A 15,457-nucleotide genomic window follows, 5' to 3' on the forward strand; every position below is an offset into this window, starting at 1 on the left:
GGTTTAGTCAAATGTAAAATGACACGTAGTCTACTGATAGTAATGTGTAAATTAACACTATATTGCTGGCTTTACAATGGTTACACATGGAACAATTTTGCATGTTGTAAATTGCATGTAGTATAAATATCTTATGTTTCATTTAAAGGGATAGTTCACCCAAAATTCAAATTTAACTCATTATCTACTCACCCTAATGTCAACTAAGAGCTGTGAGAATTTTCAGAGTCCTCCGTTCCTTCTCTGAGATATTGCTTTTATACAACAGTTGTGCATTTTATTAGTTAACAGTAATAAGCTACAAGAGATTGTGATTTGTTTGATTTGTTGTTATTTATTTGGCTCCGCCAACACAAATAGTTCCGCAACTAGAAGGGAGACAAGGCTGTTGCCAGGCAACACAAACATTTCCTAGCTTGCTACTAGTGGCCCTTTTTCCACTGAGCTGGTTCGGAGCCAGTGCCTGAATAGCACCGGAACAACAGGACCAGCTTTAATATACAGAGACGTTATCGATACCGTAGTAAATTTGTTTATCTGCTATGCAATAAATATAAACACAGTTGAAGCCAAGTAGCCGAGCTACGTGGCTAACAACAACACAGAGAATGATCGCAAATTAGACAGATCATGTCAGCTCCGGGTTTTAATTTTCCAGTCCTTTTTTAAAATAACTGTAGTAGGCAGCAGAGAGATGGGGCAGCTCCGGAATGAGGAGCTTGGCTCTGACTTAGCTCCTGAACGCCTGAACAGCAGAGTGATAATGTCTGTAAAAAGTCCCAGTGCTGTTACATTGTATATCATGTAATGTCTCTCGTCCAATCAAATTACTTGGTCGGAACTAACTGTTGTATAAACAAGTATAACAAGGATAGTTTCAGACCTAACAATTAGTCCTTTTTTATTGTGTTTCATATTTTGCAGAAGAAGACCTGCCTTCCAGACCGTCCTGTTTTGTCCCTCTCACCCCCCCCATCCCCTTTATCCATCCATCCTGCTCTATCTGTTGTCTCTGCCTTCTTTCTCTCTCCCTAAGTTTCACGCTTTCAGGCTTGCTGTTCAAACGTACCAAGCCTTCAAGAAACAAGCTGAAATGCTGAAAAAAGAAACATACTGAAAAAGAAACATACTGAAAAAGAAACATACTGAAATACTCTTTTGAAGAAAAACAACTCTCCTTGAAGTAGTCCTCTCTTGAACGAAAAAGGCCGCGTTTCCCAGATTCGATCTTTCTTAAGGACTTAAGAAGGCTCTTAAGAAGGGTTCGGCTAAGAAGGAGCGCTAAGATACGGGTGTTTCCCAGATGCGTTCTTAACTGCCTTCTTAAGATCACGCCAAAGAAGCTTCTTAAGAAGCTCTTAACGGGAGCTGTCCACCACCACAGTACTGAAACTGAATCAATCGATGCCAGGCAAATCGATTATTATATCACACGCCACCTATTACGCGCATAAATCACACACAGTGACAAGCGCAGCTGCACCGACGGGCGATGAATAAACCGAAAACGGGATTTTCACTTGTCAAACATGGTGTTAACACAGGTGTCGGCGGGCCTGATTAGAAACTTCTCCGCTGTTGTTGCCGCGTTGGTCACGGGCAGTGACGGACTGGCCGTAGGTGACACGGCACAGCCGCGTAAAGATGCAGCCAGACGGCTGCGTGACCATGTGATTGATGTGTGTGAAAATAAAAATAAAAACGTGTGCAGGGGCTGGCTGGTTTACAGCCAGACAACTCTGGAAAGGATGAAAACACATGGTAGCAAATAGCTCACCTCATAGAGTATCCCCACTGCCAGTTGAAGCATTGCTGTGGTCTGGGTTCAAATCCACCCAATAGAAAATTATTTTGGTGGTCAACAGGTTTTTCTTTTCTCATTATCACTGAATGATCAATGCTATGCATATGTATATAGGCTACATATATATTTAGGCAGTGGAGTGTTAATGCGTGACAGTCTTTTTAGTGCCAGTATAACATGGCACGGGAGGATCAGTGTCACGGCTGCCACACTCCGTGACACTGACCCTTGCTTGCGATGCCCCCACCACACCAAGAAGCTGCCCACTGCATAAAAACACGATGCAACAGCGACACTAGGGGTTGATTTAAGAACGGCTGTGTTTTTGATGTTCATGCAGATATGGGACGTGGATGTGTGCGTAAAAAATATGATAAATGATAGTCATGATGATTCATTTTATTTGTGTGCCTGATGTGCAGAGCACATGTTATTCCTCATATTTAGGTTATTTATTGTTCTTATTTTATTTTTTATTTTTATTTTTTATTTCGGCACATATTTAATATGTTTTAAACATACGATGTGCACTGTTTAAATATCTTGCTTAGTGTGATATTGATTTGCCTTGAAAAAGTGCTAAAAAGTCGCTAAGAAGACTCGAAAGAGTGGGTCAGCTCGATCTTACATTTCCTTCTTAGTGAAAGATCTTCTTAAGCTAAGAGCGACTCTGGGAAACACGTTCTTCTTTCACAGCGCTCTTAAGAGCGCTCCAAAGAAGATCTTAGCGCTAAGAGCTTCTTAACAAATCTGGGAAACGCGGCCAAAGACTGTCATTGAAGTAGTTCTCCCTTGAACGAAAAGAATTTCCACTTGAATGAGACATTTCCTCTTATGCTATCCCTATTTTCCCTTTGATACGCTCTTTACCTTTTCTCTGACTTTTTGAAATTGATCAAAACTGAAACAAGTAGTTTAAATTCACCCGTACCAAGTAATTCTGCCTCATTAAGAAACAACTCTTGTTGGTCAATTGCAATCTGAAAGTATACATCGCCATTGAATTTGAGCAAAATCTATTTTCTCCAGTGTGTCATTTCTGTTTCAGTAAAGTAATTTCCCTACTGATTTAAAGAGGCAAGTATTTTCTGAATCAGTAGAAATTGATTTAACTGGCTCATCAGTCCTAAAAGCACTGGAGTGTTGGAACAAGAGAGGTTCTCTATTTTTTTTCCTGCTCCATATTGAGACTAATTTAACTTGAATTATCTTTTCACATCCAGTCTCTGCTTTAATAAGCAACAAACCTCTCATAGCATAGTCTGTATTGTTGTTTGTCTGTATTGTGCCTATTTGTCTGCATCAACAATGCCAAGGAAAAACAAGAAGTCTCAAGCTAGAAAACTCCAGTGGCAACAGCAGAGGGAATCTCAGTGTGCGGCACCAAGTGAACAAGCAGAGGGTACCGGTTCTCAGAGCAGCATGGTGAGTGAGTCTACGACACTTGTTAGTGAGACTGTAACACAGGGAGGACCACCTGATGGATTGTGTGTTTCCAATGCTGACATGATAAATAGGCAAAGTCACATTGATGCTACGTGCCCAGCAGAGGCTTCCAATGCAGACCCAGCGAAAAATCAGGTAGCTGCTTCAGAAGTGCCACAAGTTTCTAATGCTGACATTATAAAGGAGCAACATAACAGTGATGCAGATTGTTCTCATGTGCACCAGGCAAACTACAAACGCAAGTATGATAATTCAAATGTAGGACAAACATCTTGTGCAAACATTGCAAAAAGGAGACGTGGCAGTAATGCTCCACATGTAGCTGTTCCTCCTCATGCTTACAATGATATCCTGGAGCTTCAGCTCAGTGAGAAAAGAGTCTGTGCGATGCGTAGCCAGGCTTCTGTGAGATATGGTAAATACAGAAACCAACAGTGTACTTGTAACTCTCTGACGTTTCTGGCTTTTCTTTATGAGAATGAAAACATCACAACAGAGAACCTCAATCAAGTTTTGGATAAAGGTAATGCATTGTACAAAGAGGCCAGGAAACGGTTCCCAGACTTTATCCATTTGACAGCAGATGAGATCCCTGACCGAGTGACTGCACGCAGCCATGTGTACAATGTAAACATGAACATATGGTCACGATATGGTACGTTAGGAGACCCTGACCCTGGAAGTGTTGATTACTTTCTGGACCTAATGGCTGGACTGAGCTGTCTGCTGTCAGAAGTGCAGTATGCATTGCTGTTGATGACTGGGTTGTGTATCGCACTGTTCAGAACCAGATCTGGTAGGTTTGGTTTCTTTGACCCACACGGCAGAAAAGAGGATGGTAGACATATACCGCTGGGATGCCCTTTACCTGGAAGGGCTGTCATGGTGACATTCACAAGTCTCTTTGAAGTGATTGAAAGACTCCAAATATTTCACAGGGGGATCAGAACTCCCTCCTCCTGCAACTATGAGTTGAAACCTGTGACATTTCCCTGTGCTAATGCAACCCATGACAACGAAACCACCCCTGATGTGCTGATTACAACAAATGATCCTGCTGAAACAACCTCCTCTGTTTTAGATGATGGTCTTCACAGTGAGCCGAGTGCAGTCACTGAGCTCTCTGATGAGATACTTTATGAACTGTGCACTGCCATGGAAACAGAAGCACAACCATTGAGCCAGCCCAGTGTAACTTCTGTCACAGCCCAAGACATCACTTCATCTGTGGCACAACAGGATCAAATCGGGTTGCCTGATCCACCAAATGAAACTGCTCCACATGTCTCACCCGACATCTCCATTACACTGTCCAAACTCAATAAAAACCAAAGGAGAAAATTCATGAGGAAACTAATGCTCTCAGCAAAAGACACAAACAAAAAAGACAAAAAAACAAAACAAAGAGAGAAGTATGCTTCACATGAAACATACAGAGAAAAGAAGAAATTTTACGAAAAGAACAAAAACTGTAATGACTTAAACCGAGAAAAAAAACAGCAATATTTTGCCAAACGCTATCGAGACAACACTGAAATTAAACAAAAGAACAAAGAAAAAATGAAGAACCGATACATGACCGATCCTGAATTTAAACAACAGAAACAGGAGTATATCACGAAACAATACAGACAAAATGTGACTTTTAGAGAGAACCAAAAGCTCTATCAGACCAAAAGATATCAAGAGGATTTAACCTTTAAAAAAAAACAGAAACTGTACCTGACCAGAAATTACAAAGAAAACTCCCAGTTCAGAGAACGGCAGCGGTCTTACATCACCAAAAATTACAAAGAAAACTCCCAATTCAGAGAACGGCAGCGGTCTTACATTACAAGGCGTTACAGTAATAACCAGACACACAGAGCACGACACAGAGAGCTGATGAAGCAAAGGATGCGAGAAAAATATCACAACAATCTTGCTTATAAAACTATGCACAACATGAGATGTGCTACGAAAATAAAAAGGAAATACAGACGTCTCGATAGACAAGCACAGGAGAGTGACAACAGTGTGATCGCAGAGGCCATATCTATATTCAGATCCCATATAAAGTCTGGTCCAACGTACCCTTGCACCGTGTGTCATAAGGCATCATTCCCAAACCAAGTGAAACAGTGCAAGAGGTCAACCTATGTGAAAAACCCACGTCTAGTTGCATCCTGCCTAACAGGTAAATATGTTCATGTTTGTGATGAAGTCTGCAGAAATGAACAACAGTGCACAATGCCAGATGAGAGGAGAAAAGAATGGATCTGTCACACCTGTCATGATCACCTTAAACGTGGAGCTATGCCGTCTCTTGCTGTAGCCAACAACATGGAGCTTGTTGACATTCCACCTGAACTGTGTGACCTCAACATTTTGGAGAGACATCTCATCGCCAAATGCATCCCATTTGCCAAGATTATTCCTCTTCCCAAAGGCAGACAAAATTCAATACGAGGAAATGTAGTGTGTGTCCCCTCTGAAGTTCAAGAAACTGTACAAGCATTGCCCAGAGTGAGGAGTGAGTCTCAGGTTCTGAGAGTGAAACTGAAGAGAAGACTGTGTTACAGAGGTCATCAGCTGTTTCAGACTGTCACCTGGTCTAAACTGGTTCACGCGCTGCATAAACTGAAAGAGATTCACCCAGAGTACAAGGATGTAAGTATCAGAGATGATGCTGAACTGTGTGATCCCACACTTCCTGATGAGGAGGAGGAGGAGGAAGGTGAAACAATGAATGATGATGATTATGATGAAGGTGATCTGTTGGAAATTGATGTGTTTGAGAATGAAGCATTTCAGGAGACAGAGAATGAACCTGATGACAAGCCTGATGACGGGCAGAATGTTGACAATGCTGAGCAGCAGCCAACTGAGCAGACACGTGACAATGAGGAACAGGAAGAAAACATGCCCAATGGAGGGTTTGCGCTTGACTCGTGCCTTCAGCCAACTGATGTGTCAGAGGAGATATTAAGTTTTAGTGAGGGTATCTACTCTGTGGCGCCTGCTGAAAGAAACAGTCCAGTTGGTTTCTTCAAAACACCCAGACTGGAGGCCATATCCTTTCCTATGCAATTCCCTACAGGTCAGAACACACTGGATGAAGCTAGACTTGTTAAGCTGTCGCCCAGCGGTTATTTCAAAGCTCGGCTTTTCTGTGTTGATAATCGTTTTGCCAGAGACACAAACTACTTGTTCTTTGCCCAGTTTGTGACAGAAATTCACTTGGCCACAAACAGCATGAGCATTCAGTTAAGGAAAGCAAAGCCTATGACCAGAGACGGACGCAGAATAACATCTGATATGTTACTGAATAAACGTGAGGTGGAAAGACTTGTGAGGAATAAAGATGCAGTAAGATTCATGCAGCCACTCAGAGGAACTCCAGCCTACTGGCAAAAAACAACCAGAGATCTCTTTGCCATGATTAGACAGTTGGGAGTTCCGACATTCTTCTGTACATTCTCAGCGGCTGAAATGCGTTGGCCTGAGGTCATCGAGGCAATAAAAAGACAACAAGGTGAGGATGTTAATTTTGACGAGCTTGACTGGTCCGCAAAGTGTGACATACTGAGGAGCAATCCTGTGACAGCCATGCGAATGTTTGATAAACGAGTAGAGGCTTTATTCAGAGACCTGATTTTCTCGCAAGCAGAGCCCCTTGGGAAAGTGCTTGATTTTTTCTACAGAGTAGAGTTTCAGCACAGAGGAAGTCCGCACATCCATTGCCTGTTATGGATAGAAGGTGCACCGGTATTCGAGACCGATAGTGACAAAACGGTGTGTGACTTTGTTTCAAAGTACATCACAGCTCAGCTCCCTGACCCACGCAAACAACCTGAACTGCACAGAAAAAAGGAGTTACAGATGCACAGCAGAAACCACTCTCGCACATGTTTCAGAAGCTTTGGCTCTGCCTGCAGATTTGGATTTCCTAAACAACCTTGCAAAGAGACAATGATCACCAGACCATTTGAAAGTGACAGTGACATTTCCGAAGCAGTGGAAAAGGCCAAAGACAAACTCAAACCACTGAACGCGCTCCTGAACGAACTTGAGATTGCCGAACACCTGAGTTTGGAGCAGCTCCTGGCTCGCTATAAACTGACAGTCAGTGAATATGAGAAATGCATGAGCTTAATTGCCACATCCTGCTCAGTGACCTTGAAACGTGACCCCAAAGACTGCTGGGTAAATGGGTTTAATTCGTACCTTCTCAAAGCGTGGGACGCAAATATTGACGTGTCTTATATCCTAAATGCTTATTCCTGCATCATGTATCTGACCAGCTACATAACAAAGCAAGAATCCAAAATGTCAGAGTATCTGAAAACAGTCATTGAGAACTCCAACAAGGAACATGTCAACGAATGTGACGAAATGAGAGAAGTCATGCAGGCTTATTCCAAAAAGAGAGAGATATCAGCCCAAGAAGCAGTCGCAAGAGCATGTGGAATCAAACTGAAAAAATGTTCACGAGGTGTTGTATTCCTACCAACTGATGACAACCCAGTTAAAATGAGTCGCCCGATGTCAGCCCTGGAAGACGCAACACCAGGAAGTGCAAGTATATGGATGACATCACTGACGGACAAGTACAAAAACAGACCTGAGACACCAGAGTTTGAGGAGATGTGTCTGGCTGATTTTGCAGCAACATGCAGACTTGTCTATGGCAATCAGGCAAAAGGCAAAGATGTTCTCCGCTTGCTGAATGACTCTGGATTTGTTCAAAGGCGAAAAAACGACAAGCCCGCTGTGATCAGATTTTACCGCCCCTCGAGGGAAAAAAGTCCTGAACAGCACTATGGATCACTGCTGAAGCTGTACCTTCCCTACAGATCAGATGCAGAACTGAAAAGGCCATTCTTACCAACGTACCAGGCCTTTTACGAAAGTGGCATTGCACGTCTGCCTGGCCGTGAGCACGGTGAGCTAGTTAAATACATTGTGAAAAGAAACAAAGACAAATACGAGAAAAACAGTAAAGAGATTGAGCAAGCTGTGGAAGAGTACGAGCAGAACAGAGGATTGATTGATGAATGGAACAACCTGGCACCTGAATCTGAACTTGTGAGGATGGAGTGCATTGATGAACTGCAAGCAGCAGAGCCAGATCACGACAATGTACAAGAAAATGTCCCAGACTACAGTCGTCAGGTTAACGCTGTAACAGAAGCCAGAGCCATCAGAGAGCCCCCTGCAATGGATCCTGCTGTGTTACGTCAAATGTACCAGAACCTGAACCAGAAACAAGCCTGTGTCTTCTCTTTAATCAGAGACTGGTGCATCAAGCGTGTTCGTCGCCTAAATCCAGAGCCGCTGTTCATCTATATCAATGGTGGAGCTGGAGCAGGAAAGTCACATCTGATCAAATGCATCTACGCAGAGGCGTCAAAGATACTGTGCAAAGTACCCAGACATGCAGACGACACTGACATATCAAGCCCCACTGTGCTGTTGACTGCTTTCACTGGAACCGCAGCATTTAACATCTGTGGAACAACTCTGCACTCTCTGCTGAAGCTCCCCAGAAGTCTGAAACCTCCTTTTGTGGGACTGGGTAACAAATTGGACGAAGTCAGAGCAGAACTGATCAATGCTGAAATCCTCATCATTGATGAAGTGTCCATGGTGTCAAGGGCCCTCTTTGCATATGTTGATGTCAGACTGAAACAGATCAAAGGCAGCCAGAAACCTTTTGGAGGAATGTCAGTCATCGCTGTTGGAGACTTCTATCAGCTACCACCAGTACGACAGTCTAAACCTCTGTGTGTACACAACCCAGAAGACATTGACCTGTGGCAGGAAAACTTTCAGATGATCACGCTCACTGAGATCATGCGTCAGAAGGATGATGTTGCCTTTGCAGAGATGCTGAACAGGATCCGTGTGAAAGACAAGTCAGAAGAGTTGTCTGAATCAGACAGAGCTTTGTTGTCACAAGCCATCACTGAACCAGCTCAACGCCCTGCTGATGCCCTGTACATTTTTGCCACCAACAAACAGGTAGGTGCTCACAATACTGAAATACTGACGAAGAATTACTCCAACGTCACCAAAATTGATGCAGACGACTACAAAAAGGATCCGAGGAATGGGAAAATGACACGACAAGAACAACCATTCAAAGGAGGTACAAATGAGCTACCAGACACACTCCAAGTTGCAGAAGGCGTACGTGTCATGCTGACTAGAAACCTGGATGTTTCCAAAGGACTGGTGAACGGTTCGTTTGGTACTCTTATCAAAGTGGTAACCTCTGAACCGCCTGGATCTGCACATGTCAACATGCTTGGACTCCAAATGGATAATGAAACAGCATCAGGATCAGCTGACAACCTTGTTTATATCGAGAGATCAGAGGACAACCTGAAACAGAAAGGAGCTGTGCGCAGACAGTTTCCCATCAAGCTGGCTTTTGCATGCACCATTCACAAGGTTCAAGGCATGACAAGACATTCAGCTGTTGTCTCCCTGAAACACATCTTTGAGCCTGGCATGGCTTATGTGGCATTGAGCAGAGTCACCTCTCTCAGTGGACTGCACCTGCTGGACATGGATGAGAGTAAAATCTACGCCAACACTGAAATCACTGAAGCGCTTGAGGCCATGAGACAAATGAACCTGGACGACATGATGCCACTTCTTCATCTTAGAGACACACTGAGCCGACCTGACACTCTGACCATTGTTCACCACAACACAGAGGGACTGCCAGCTCACATCAATGACATCAAGAGCCATCACGAACTGTGTCTTGCGGATGTTTTGTGTCTCACAGAAACCCACCTACAGGGCTCCTTTGTGGCAGACAGTCTTCAACTTCAGGGCTACACCATGTTCAGACGAAACAGACACCTGTCCTACACCAATGATCCCCAGATGGCAAAGAAAGGTGGTGGTGGAGTTGCCATGTATGTCAGAAATCATATCCAAGTGCACGAGAAGCAGTACATACATAATGTAACTGACCTAGAGTTTGTGGCTCTGAAGATTGAAGCCCCAGTGAGAGCACTAATTGCAGCTGTGTACAGACCACCAGACTACTGTGTCAAGTCATTCCTGAAGAACCTGAGCAGCCTTGTGGACTCACTGGAGATCATGGATATTCAACCCATCATTGTCTGTGGTGATTTCAACGAGAATCTGAACTCTGAAGAAAAAAAGCCAATACTGGAGATGTTTCAGTCCAAAGGGTTTCAACAACTCATCACTGATCCAACCACAGAGAAGAACACACTGTTGGACGTGGTTTTCATCTCTCAACCTCAGCAGTGTCTCCATTCTGGTGTGCTGAAGACCTACCACAGCTATCACAACCCCATTTACTGTGTATTGTCTTTTAACAGTTCGTGAAACAGTGCGGTAAGCCATACAGGTTTAGTAAAATACAAGTGACTCATTTGATAAAATTGTGTTTTCATCATGTTGTTATCACCATGTACATTCTTCAGTTTGCAATCAATAGGACAATTCTTTAAGCATCATCTTGTGTAAAAAAAAAAAAGTGTGTTTTGGCTTGTGCATTTACCAGGGAGGGTTTTGGGTTTTGGGTTGGTAAATGCACAAGCCAAAAGAGTTTCAGGAACCAAGGACAGCCAGTGTTTACAATACCTGTGCTACATGTGTAACAGACACTGAAAAATGAACAATAAAATAAACTAGAAAATTTCCTCTCGGGAAATTTTGAATGGGCCACGGGAGCTACTGCGGGTTGTGCCATCTCTGTCAACATGGGAATCAAACCCACGATCTTAAGGTCAAGACAGAGCTGATCAGACAGACACATGATCATCTTTCTATAAGCACTGATATGGAGGAGCTGTAACCACATTAGGTTAACTGTGTGTGTGTGTGTGTGTGTGTGTGTGTGTGTGTGTGTGTGTGTGTGTGTGTGTGTGTGTGTGTGTGTGTGTGTGTGTGTGTGTGACACACTGTAATCACATGAAGCTGGCTCTAGAGTCTGTGTGTGTGTGTGTGACTGACTTGTCACATAGTTAGTTAGTAGCTGCATCCTGTGTCAGTCTGATTTAGCTGTGTCTGTGTTTATAAACATTTAAACGAGCGCCAGGTGGATTGTTTATGAAGTTAACGAGCTCTGGCCTGAGGATCAAAGAGGTTACCACGGCGATAGGGGCCCCCGCAGGCTGAGACAGACAGAAACGTGGAGAAAAACAGCCATTTTCTGCCTCTAAACCGGCCTCACAATTAGGCTTAGCATGACAAAACAGTAACTCCTATCAGAACAAAACACAGATCAACGTTGCTCTAAGGACTTACTGAAAATTTCGGTACGATTTGGTGTTTCTACAGTAAATATTTTGGCGACGCTGGCAGTTTTAAAACATCAGGCCGTTCTGCTCCTCTCAGAAAATATTTGTATTGGACTCAATGAGGAGCAGGGACAGACGTGGCCGCACTCAGAGGCTGATTCTGTAAGTTCTGTAAGTCTCTCTGATATTTTGAGCACATGACATGAGAGATAACAAGTTTGTCTTACAAATTCTGAAAAAATTATGTCTGTAGAGTGTAAATTGTGGCCGTGGTGGCAATTTATCCAGAAAAAATACAGAATGTTTCTTCACTCTCTCCCACTCTAACCGATGATGTCACGCACTCTGACACGAACATTCCATGCAATACACACCCATTATAAACTCATAATTTCTCCAAAAATGATCATGGTCATTGATCAGGGATTGATCAAAAACTATATGACCTATCAAAACGTGGAGTAATACGACAATACACAAGACTTGTGTCTACTGTTTAAAGTTTAAATGGAGTCTCTAGGTGAAAGTATGCCTGAGCAGTAGACTTTTGTTAAACTCCAATGATTGGTCTTTTTCGGTCTTTTTTTTTCGCCCGTCCCATTGACTTACATGCAAAATTTTTGCGCAGTAATAGCACAGCGATCCCGATCAGGACGCACGTTTTGATATATAATATGTCCTGCAACTCTTCGAGTTGCAGGACTAGTAGCACATCGAAAATCGTCCGGAAGATGAAGGAGAATAATAAGAAGAAGAAAAAATCCACACAATAACAGTAGTGCCCGGGCTTTGCCCGGGCACTGGTCCCTGCAGCTATTTCATAGCTGTTGGGACCAGTGCCCGGTGCGATTGCCCGTGGCCCTAATGAATTTCAATAAATAATATTTATCAATTAATATAATATATCCTATTAACTGTTAAATTAATAAAAAACATCAATACACATTTATATGCAACTGCTGAAAGTACATGTTCTCTGTGTTGTGTGAGCTGGGATGGTCACCTCCCCTGCCTCGGGGCAGGTGGCCTGACCAGAGACCATTCACTCTGTGTGCTTTCTGACCCCTACTCAACGTTCCCCTCTCCAACCTTTACCACATTACTTCCAAAACTGTGAGGATCAGCTGGGAACGGCCAGGACATGGTGGCTGTCAGTCTGCCATTGCCCAGGTACTGCAGCATCATCCTGTCAACAGTGGATCCACCACAACTGGGTTCCACAGAGTTCTTCTTCCTGCCTGCCCTGGTTGTTCTTCGCTGAAGAGAATGAGACTGTCGTGGTGCTGCTGGTTGCTGAAGGTATGACAGACAGTATGTGATTTATAGGCTACAAGTTCTGCATATGTTTTATGCCACAAAAACGTACAACATCTTTCTCTTCTCTTTTATCAGGAGCACCTACTTCCACCTCATCATCATCTGGCCACGTCTGACCAGAAACAACAGCATCATCAAAACCGTCAGTCTGCAGAGCCCTCACTGCTGGACCGCACATACACAAGTCATCCTGCTGCCAGCTTCTATGCCTGCTCACAACAGAGCCAAAGGTACCGCTTTGTTGTTTTGTCATTAAAAAATGTGGATGACACTGTTGACAATGTAGGTTTACAACAATATCATGTCCACTGCCTTCTCCTTTCAGGTCTCCCCCACTTGACAGTAGAGACCAACAGGGCTGGACAGCTTTCTGGACCTTGTGATCTGTGTGACGGAGCACTGAGGGTGACAGGCTGATGATTCTCTGGCAGGTGATTACTTAAGGTAAATGATAATCAGTTAGTAAGTGTTGAACATGTGATTTATGTCTTGGTCTTCACTTTCCAAAACATTTTTCTATTTTGTCTTGTCAGGTTCACCTCCCTCATTCTTCTGTTGATCATCTGGCAAGTGATGAGGTGCACTGCTGCACGGACACACAGCTCAGAACCACCAAGCCATCGTGCTGTCACTGACCACACATGACAACACCATCCAATCTGTGCAGCAAGCAGCAAATGGCCAAGTCAAATTTGAACATGGGCCACTGCAGTCAGGACTGTGCCCATGTGATATATACTGTTGAGCCCATAAGGTTTTATTCTTGGCCGTCACAACATCTATCACACGTCTGCCCGTCCTGGGTGAGGGATCCCTCCTCTGTTGCTCACCCTGAGGTTCCTCCCGTTTTTTTCCCCCTGTTAAGGGTTTTCTTGGGAGTTTTTCCTCAGTCGATGTGAGGGTCTAAGGGCAGAGTGTTGTAATGCTGCTGTGTCAAGCACTTGGAGACAACGTTTTTTTAGAAATGCAATACACAAATGAACCTCCTTTCCTGCAAGTGCTGTAATAAAGACAGATTCTAACTATCCCAAGGACAGTCATTCTTATATTATGTTTACCTAGTATTTTTTGTTGATACATTCCACATTACTGAAGAAAGGTGTTGTGTCTGAACAATTACATCAGTGAAATCTATTTCTACTGGTTTTAGACCTTTAAACACATCTTTTACACTTTTGTTAAACAATTCAGGTGTTTTTCCACCAAGTCATATAATTCAACCTCCTGCTCACATGTTCTGCTTTTACCTCTCACATATTGCTCCATCTATATTACCTCTCACATATTGCTTCATCTATATTAATAATGGTTCAACTATGTTTTTACAGCTGTCAGTTTTGAAAAATATTTGAGAAGACTTCAGTTTTTCAATTTCTTCATACACATCACACACACACACAAACACACACAGTGGTGAGTTTGCAAAACCTCTTGCAGTAGCAACAAAATGCAAGCAGTAGCAGCGGCAAGGGAATCGAGCAGTGGCGATAGCAGCAGAACGTGGCAGCAGTAGCAGTAACATAGCCAGGGATGAGCAGGTAAGATGGGGGGTTGAAATAGCCTATTTGGATGAGGACAGCATGTGAATGATCAGCTAATCGTGATTTTAAGCTGTCAGGTTCCAGTGCTTTTTGCAGCTGACTTCAACTCTTCAACAGACTCTTAAACTGTTACATTTAATAACGCAGGATTTTCCAACATGTTTGTCTTTCATTTCAACATTTTTACTGGTTGTAGACCTTTGACACATTTTTTTTAAACTATTATCTAAAACAGTTCAGGTATTTTCCCACCATGTCATGTCATTCAGCCTCCTGCTTTCATGTTATACGTTTCTTCTTGAGATATTGTTTAGCTTTCAGTTAAACTAATTTGAGTAGACTCAAGCTTTTCAATACATTCATACTATTCTTCAACAATTCAAGTAATTTCCACCCATTTCATACATCCTCCATCTTCAATCTTATACTTTTATTCTTAAGATATTGTTTCATCTATATTAGTAATGGTTCAACAATGTTTTCAAGCTGTCAGTTTTATATACGAGTAGACTTAAGCCTTTCAATTTATTCATACTAATCTTCAACAATTCAAGTTGAAATCACCTATTACCTATTACAAAGCCAGGATTTTTACATTTTCCCTTAAATGACTTAAATGTTAATTTTTACTGTAAATGTTAATTTTTTCATACTAATCTTCAAAATCCTTTTTATAAGTTTGACTTGTTAATATTTTCTCACCTATTTCAGATTTCAACCATTCAACTGTTAAACTATAAATATGCAGGATTTCTACATTTTCCTCAAACTTTTTATTAACATGTTTTACTTTTACCCTTCAGATGTTGTAGTTATTTTTTAGTTATTCTGCCCTACTTCTATATTATTCTACTTTTACACTTCAGATATTGTTTCATCTATATTAGTAATGGTTCAAAAAATGTTTTCAAACTGTTTTAAATAAATCTGAGTGCACTTTAACCTTTCAATTCATTCATACTATTCTTCACTAATTCAAGTAATTACCACCCAGTTCATACATCCTCCATCTTTCATCTTCTACTTTTACTCTTCAGATATTGTTTAACCTACATTAGTAATGGTTCAAAAATGTTTTC

At 42.4% G+C, this 15,457-nt stretch overlaps 1 long non-coding RNA gene across 1 annotated transcript; it reads left to right on the plus strand.

Annotated features, from left to right (window-relative positions):
• The first annotated feature begins 12,442 nt into the window (after positions 1-12,442).
• LOC146960033 (uncharacterized) lies at positions 12,443-13,854 on the plus strand. The gene is made up of 3 exons (XR_015035537.1): positions 12,443-12,819; positions 12,913-13,281; positions 13,371-13,854. It is a non-coding gene; the product is annotated as an uncharacterized LOC146960033 (long non-coding RNA).
• The last annotated feature ends 1,603 nt before the right edge of the window (positions 13,855-15,457 follow it).

The sequence above is a fragment of the Trachurus japonicus genome, unplaced genomic scaffold (genome assembly GCF_045865225.1).
Source record: "Trachurus japonicus isolate A0001 unplaced genomic scaffold, Traja_1.0 AP030756.1".
Lineage (NCBI taxonomy): Eukaryota > Metazoa > Chordata > Actinopteri > Carangiformes > Carangidae > Trachurus > Trachurus japonicus.